This window comes from Hevea brasiliensis, chromosome 14 (assembly GCF_030052815.1).
Source record: "Hevea brasiliensis isolate MT/VB/25A 57/8 chromosome 14, ASM3005281v1, whole genome shotgun sequence".
In the NCBI taxonomy this organism is placed as follows: domain Eukaryota; kingdom Viridiplantae; phylum Streptophyta; class Magnoliopsida; order Malpighiales; family Euphorbiaceae; genus Hevea; species Hevea brasiliensis.
Genome location: NC_079506.1, coordinates 76,795,543 through 76,803,599, shown reverse-complemented (window position 1 = coordinate 76,803,599; position 8,057 = coordinate 76,795,543).

Below are 8,057 nucleotides of genomic sequence, written 5' to 3'. Positions count from 1 at the left end.
TATATAATTGGTTGAAACTTGAGGATGGAGGTTTAAATATGTGAATATTGAATTTGGTTGAATTAAGAATATGTTAGCTGTTGGAAACTTATGGAATTGAGTAAAATTCTTGAATAAAATATTCATGGGTGATTAGAAAATTACAATTCATTTTGCAATAGCCTTATAATATTATTAAGGACCACGGGACAAAATTTTAGAATTTTTAGAGCATGTTTGAGTGGATTTTTACAAAATGTCAATTATAGGGACTAAAACGTAATTTTTAAGGTTTTGAGTATTGCTTGGTTTGGAGGGCCCAGGAGGGGCCATATAATGATGATAAGATATGAGTTGAATTTAGAAGTGTTAATTGAGCCTTCTTGCAGGTTGAGTAGGTCCCAGATATAGGGGAAACTCTGCCAAATTTCCGGCATAAATTAGGCTGTCTGTTGCCTCTTTAGTGTTTTATTTTGACTTAGTACTAATAAATTTATAATTTAATTATTAGGTGATCGATGTCAACTATTTTCCTGCATCCAGCAGCCACAATAATCATCGGCGTACTGTGAGTAAAATATTAATTTTAATTGTAATTTCAATATTATTATATGTTCAAACATGCCCATGCATCACCTATATGCATATATCTATGTAGTTAAACTCTAGGCACGTTTTATGTTGCATTCACAACTGTTAAAGTGCCATGTATGTTGTTGTGGTAATTTGGAGCAGTGTGCATGCGTTAGCGTGCGTGTGATGTGGTGTTGGCTATGGATAGGACGGGTAGTCACGGCTTGAGATTTTCGCTGGGACCCGATCCTTCGGGGGTAGTCACAGCTTGAGTTCTTAGCTGGGACCCCGATTTGGTTTATTAAGCGAAAGTCCGGCTTGAGTTCTTCGCTGGCACCAGGTTGGATTTAAGAGAGCTGTATAAGGGATCAGCTCCCATATATTATGGTTGATATTACTGGGTGTGTGAGTGTTCCAAATTACCTTTTTGATGTTATGATGTGCAATTATTGTTGATGTTGCATTTCACTCTACAAGGTGTATTAGCTTTAGATAGTTATAGAGATTATGGTTAAAATTGATATTTTACTCTCTGAGTCGAACGCTCACTCCTGTTCAATATTTTTCCAGGCCACAGGAGGAGTTATTTTATAGAGCAACCTGTTTTCTTCCTCGCAGGTTTAACGTTGATTATTTAATTGCTTTACTATCTTTTCTAAATTTAAAATCTAGAACTCCGCATGTGTTAGTAATAGTGTGGACCTTGTTAGAAATTGTGTTAATTTAAATTTTTGAGATTAATAAATGAAAATTTGTATGCTATTTAAACAGTTTATAAATGAGGTAACAGGGTTGAGCTGAGCTCCCTTGATTTTAGTTTCTGAAAATTTCTGGGCTAAGTTGGCCAGAAATGAAATTATAACAGTTTGATTTAAATTATCTTATATGCATATTGGGCCTAAATTGTGGACCTGGTTATGGATTTGAGGAATAATTAGGCTTACTATGGGCCTCGGGGGCTTTAAGCTGGCTCAGGTCCTATTGCCAGTCCGGCCCATAGGTTGGGTCGTGACAAAGATAAAGAGAGCTTGTGGCCAAAATGGCATCATCATAAAAGTATAAAAGTGCCTTGGGAATGTTACAATAGCTTGCTAACTAAGCTATTCAATGGCATGCTAAAGTCATGAAAGATGCTAAATGAGTAACGGAAGAGTACTGAAGTTGTGCAAATTATTATGGCATTGAAATAATGAGTCACATGACGAAGTTATGAAAAGAGTGATTGAATGCAAACTTAAGTACACTACTAAGGTATTAGAGAACCACATTGGCTTTACCCCTCGTAGATCAATAACACAACTTATCTTTTTAATAATAAGATTAATGGAAACATTTAAGTAAAGGAAAAAAAAAAAAGGATTTTCACATAGTATTCATTGACCTAAAAAAAAGGTATATGATAGAGTACTAAAAAAAGTTATTTGATGGATGTAAGCGAAAAAGGGAGTAACTCTCAACTATATAGATATTATCAAGTACATGCATAAAGGAACGTCATAAGTGTAAGAATAATGAGAGGGGACACGGATAAGTTTTCCAAAATAATGGATTTATACCAGAGATCGGTTTGAGTCCATACCTATTTACCTTAGTTATGAATTAATTGACTAGTCATATTCAAAATGATGTCTTATAATGCATGTTATTTGCAAATGATATTGTTTTAGTGAATGAAATTAATGAATAAGTTAATCATAAGTTGGAGTTGTGAAGGACTGTTAAAAGTAAAGTAGAAGACAAAATATATGCAGTAGGGGTGTTTATGGGTCGGTTTGGTCGGATTTAAGATATTATTCACAACCAAACCGATCACTTTGGTTTCTTATTACTTAAAACTGAAGTCAAAATTTGAGCATAGAAAATCATAGCTTATGGGTTTACTTGGTTTCGGTGGGTTTCGGTTTGAGAAAATAAAATAAAAAGAAATGCAGTGATATTCAAGGACACAAAATCAATTTTCAACAATTTATGAACACAATTGAAAAAGAAAATATAAAAAACTTAAATGAAAAACTAAGAACAAAAGCTCAAAACAATTACAAATAAGAATAAAAAATATATGCAATTTTCTTTATCAAGCAAAATTTATATAAGTAAGAGAGGAGAATGGAGGGTTTTTAAAGAAGAAAGTATAAATAACAAAGCTAGCACAAGCAAATCATCAAATTTTCATGGATGATATTTGTGAGAAATCTTAGCAACAAGAAAGCAACCAATACCACATGCATGCCCATTTGTAAATGCTAGGAATTCCAACTAGGGGTGTGCAAACGGTCGGTTCGGTTCCGAACCGAACCGAACCGATAAAACCAAAAATCGAAAATGGAAAATTTTAAAAACCGAACTGAACCGATCGATAAGAGAAAACCGAACCGAATCGAACTGATAAATTTTGGTTCGATTCGGTTTTAAACCGATCAAACTGAAATTTATAAAATTTCATATTTTTAACATTAAATCTAAATAATAAAAACATAAAAACAAAAAAAATTAGAAATCAAAACTCAAAAATCTTTAGGTTCGGTTCGGTTTTCTTTGATTTTAGTTCGGTTCGATTCAGTTCGATTCAATTTGATTCGATTTTTTTATTTCCTATATATATTAATAATTTCGGTTCGGTTCGGTTTTTTTGATTTTTTTTATGAAAATAACCGAACCGAACCGATTAACCGAAATTATTAAAATTATAAACCGAACCGAACCGATTAATTTTTAAAATCGAACCGATTGAACTGAATTAATCGGTTCGGTTCGGTTTTTCGGTTTAAACCGAAAACTGCACACCCCTAATTCCAACCATGTCTCACAAAGAAAAAAAAAAAAAAAAAGTAATCCCAACCATATTGATCTCTAGATGTCAGGAATCCCAGCCTTTGATGGAGAAAGGAAGACCAAAAGTTTCATATTTGGTGAACAATGGAGAGGTAGCAAATGAGAGAAAAGGGAAATAAAAATAAAGGAACAAGTAGAGTAGAGTTCTGTCTTTTGTGTCCATCATTTAGTAAAAACACCAATTTAAATGAATCTGAACGACTAGAACTTTAAAAGGATGGATAATCAATTTGGGTCAGGTCAATATTCTTTAATTAATATCAAACCGAAAACCGTACCAAATATTTGGTTTATGATTATCTATAATCCAAAACCAATATGCAATTGTCTAAAACTATTATTTTCGATCTGGTGCGGTTTCGTTGTACACTCCTAATATGCAGTGTGTTTTTTAGCATCCATATAATGGGGGGAAAAAGGGGGGGGAGGGGGGGAGACTGCAACCCCCTTAAGAATACGCACACACAAGCACATGCACCACTCTAAATAATTTTTATTATTTTACTATAACATAATAACTGAAATATTTATTTTTTTATATTTCATCATACATTCAATAAATTTTTATGATATCAGCACCCTTAATTTTTTTATTTTTTTAGTTTAATTATATTTTATTGTGGTTTTTTTTAATATATAACATTATTTTTTTGAAAACATATACGCAATAAATGTAATTAATTATTTTTTAAATTAATTGTACATATAATATTAATCCATTGACAGAGCTAAAAAAATTATTCATTGGGATCATTTATTTAGTCAGTCAATTTTAAGTATATATATATATATATATATAAAAGAAAATACTCTTAATTTATCATTATTAAAATTTATATTTTTTTGAAATTAATTTTTTTACTTACAAAATACAATAAAAATTTTAAATAATTGTAAATAAAAAAATTATTTTCAAAAAATATAAATTTTAATAAATTATTTTAGTACATTAAAATATTAAAATGATAATGATAAATTAAGAGTATTTTCTTATATATATATATATATATATATATATATATATATATATATATATATATATATATATATATAACAAAATTTTATAAATAAACTATATAGTTTTTTTAGAAAAATAAATCATACGGTTACTTGAACTGTTTTTATATATATTAATTTAAAATATAAAATTGACACTAATTTTATAACTTATATTAATTTTAATAAAAATTTGTTAAAAATCTTTACAAATAATTTTATATATATATATATATATATAAATTTTTTATAAAGTTAAGTGGATTAATTGAAAACAAAATATGTAACTCAATCACTAGTTAGCTCCCTTAGAGGTGAATCAATTAAAGTATTTAAATTCTATCATACATATAAGAATTAAGGTTTAGGATAAAATGTAACTCATAGGATCAATAAAATAAGCAAATGATTGATTTAAAATTGAAATATCAAAATATTAAAATACAATTTATTGCATACAAAACCAAATCAATCTTAAGAGACTAACTAAATTGAACCAAACCAAAATAAATCAATTTAATTTGGTTCAATTAATTGATTCTTGAATCAAAGAAAACCTAGACATAAGACACCAATAGCTGGTGTAGTTCTCTCTGCCTCTCCAAATAAATCTCAGAAAGAAAATTCAAAATTTATCAATAATCAAACTACTGCAATACCTCAATTGAACAAACAAATCTCAGAACTTTTAATTTTAACAATCAAACAAATCAAAACATAGCAATAAAGCAAGCAATGACACAAATCAAACAAAACCCATACAGAGTGAAACAAATCAATACCCATTACCATTCATAGTGTTTTGTTCAGTATACATTCATAAAGGCAGTACCCACACCAAAATTGCAACTCACAAATAACAATCAAAACTAACCATACGAAATAGAAGCAAGAAATAATTAGAGATAGAAAGAGATTTCCGAAGAGGCAACAACGGTCGAGGTGGGTGAAGAGTCGAAGGCAAGTGGCAACTGCTGTTGTGAGCTCCACAAAGTACTGCTATAATGTGATTGAGAGGGTTCAAAGGCGCTGAGGGCGTAAGACAGAAGTTGACCAGTTAAGAACTACAAGAAATTGAAGGGAGATGAAGATGAGAACTAAGGCCCTTTGGCATTGAGTTTCAGAGTCTGAAACTGCTTTTCTGAATAAAAGTATCATTTTAGATGCCGTTGAGAAAAACAATTTAAAAAAAACTGTCTTATTATTTTAGTGTTTTTATGACTAAAACTGATCAAATTTAATTTTTAATTATTTTTTAACATTCTCTAACTAGTATATTTAAAAAAGTGACTTTCTCAATAGCAGTTTCAATAGCAATGTCAAACAGGCCCTAAATTTAAATTTGGTAGAGCGTAATGCAATGTAATGTAATTAATTATATAATGTAATCAAAATTATAATGTAATAAAATGTAATTATTATTACTTTCTTATATTTGGTTAAAAAAAATATATAATTAGTGTAATGTAATGATAATTTTGATTTTAATATTTAATTTATTTATAGTGTTAACAATAAATGGTAATGGTTGCAATGATGGATAGTCAAGTGGCAGTGGTAGCCAAGTGGCCTACGGCGATAACAGCGGTGGTTAGGTAGTGGTGATAGTAGCCAAATGGTGGTAAATGTGGTAGTGATCAACTAGTGATAGTAGTGATTAAGTGATAGTGGTGATTAAGTGATAGTGGTAGTGATAACAATGGTGGACAGGATAGTGGTGGTGGAGGTGGTAGTGACAGGATGGGGGTGATGGTGGCAATTAGGAGTGTGCATTATTCGGTTATAATCGAATAACCGAACCGAATAGATAAAATTTAATTATTTTGATAAGAGTAAATTCAGTTTGGCTCTGTTTTCAATAAGTAATAATAAAAATTTTTAGTTTTTAGTTATCGGTTCGGTTACCTTTAATTTGGTAACCGAACTAACCGAAATTCAATTAATTATAATTTTATTAATATTTTATTATTTATAATTATTATTTTTATGATTTTATAATAATATTTAACTTATAATTATTATCATATTAATATTAAATTATATTTATTATTTTTTATGAATAAAAAAGAATATGAACATATTTTTATTAATATTTTATTTAATAATTAATAATATAAAAATATATATTTTATTTTTTTCTGTTAAATTGGTCATAACCTATGACCACTGAATATTTTCAGTTTCAGTTACTTTTGATTTTTTCTCAATTTTGGTTTGGTTTGGTTAATATTTTTAGAATCAGTTAATAATTCAGTTAGTTAAAAATTCAGTTCGGTTTGATTCGGTTAATCGAATGCTCGCCCCTAGTGGCAATGACAGTGATGGTCGAGTAATAGTGATGGTTGTAGTATTAACAATAACTAAAAAAAATCAAAATAAGTAATCATGATTACATGCATTTTTGTGTGTAATGATTATTACGTTATTTTAAATATAATTGATTACATCATAAAATTATTATTACATTACATTAAATTTTTTTATGTTACCAAATAACGTAATTAAATATGCAATGTAATCATCATCACATTACAACTTTAATTACGTCAGACGAAACATAACCGAGGTTGTGATCCATGACCATGAGGAGGGGTTGAGCTTGAGTGTCGATTGCGAAAGGAAGACAATTGTCAAAGCATTCAGTTTTAACCATAAGGAAGGGAAGGGGAAAATCTAGGCAAGGCCTGCAATTCTTTTGACTATCGCAGGGCTTAGGCTTTCATATCAGGGGTGTGCGATCAATAGGTTTATTTCCCAATCGAACCGAACAAACTGAACTACAGAACTCCTCTAAAATAGAAATCAAAACGAAATGCTAAAAAGAACCAAATTGGTTCGATTCGGTTCATTAGTTTGAAGCAGCCATACATCGGAGAAATCAATTCCAATTCCATCAATTGCAAATTTCACAGCCAAACAGCAAAATCAAAAGCAAAAACAAATGAAAACAATCCTACGTAATCACAATAACTCAACAGAAATAACAAGTCCACAGTTGGAAACACAACAATCCCACACGACACGAGTAATACAACCAGTTACTAATTCTATATGATGAGATCTATATTTATGGGGCTTAGAGGAGAAGGCCTGTAAGAGATGGCCTATTCAATTTTTTCAATTATTTTAGGTGAAATAACCAAACTGAACTTAAAATCAAAATTATTCAAAATATGTAATCAAACCAAATCAATTGAACCAAATAACCAAACCGAATAGACCAAATTAATTTGGTTTAATTCAAATTTTCAATTATAACTGAAAAATGCTCACCCCCAGAAGAAAATAAAGTGCAACTATTTTTTAATGAGATTATAAGATCCATAATAAAGTGAAAGGTAAGTTATATATAAGTATAGTCAGACCATTTTTTTTTGTCTGGTAGCAAATGTTGAACATCTGAGGTATAAAATACCCACAAGATTGAGTGTAGTAGAAATGTGAATATTAAAATGGATATATGATAAAACAATAATAAATAATACTAGGAATAATTACATCCATTAGAGAATATATGTATCATATATTGAAAATAAAATAAGAAAATATCGATTAAAATAATTTAATCATGTCCAACGTAGAGCATTAAAAGCCCTAATATGAAAGTGTAATAAATAAGTAAGAGTAGTAAGATGAGAAAACGAGAAACTTAAGATGATGTGAGGAGAAGTGGTACT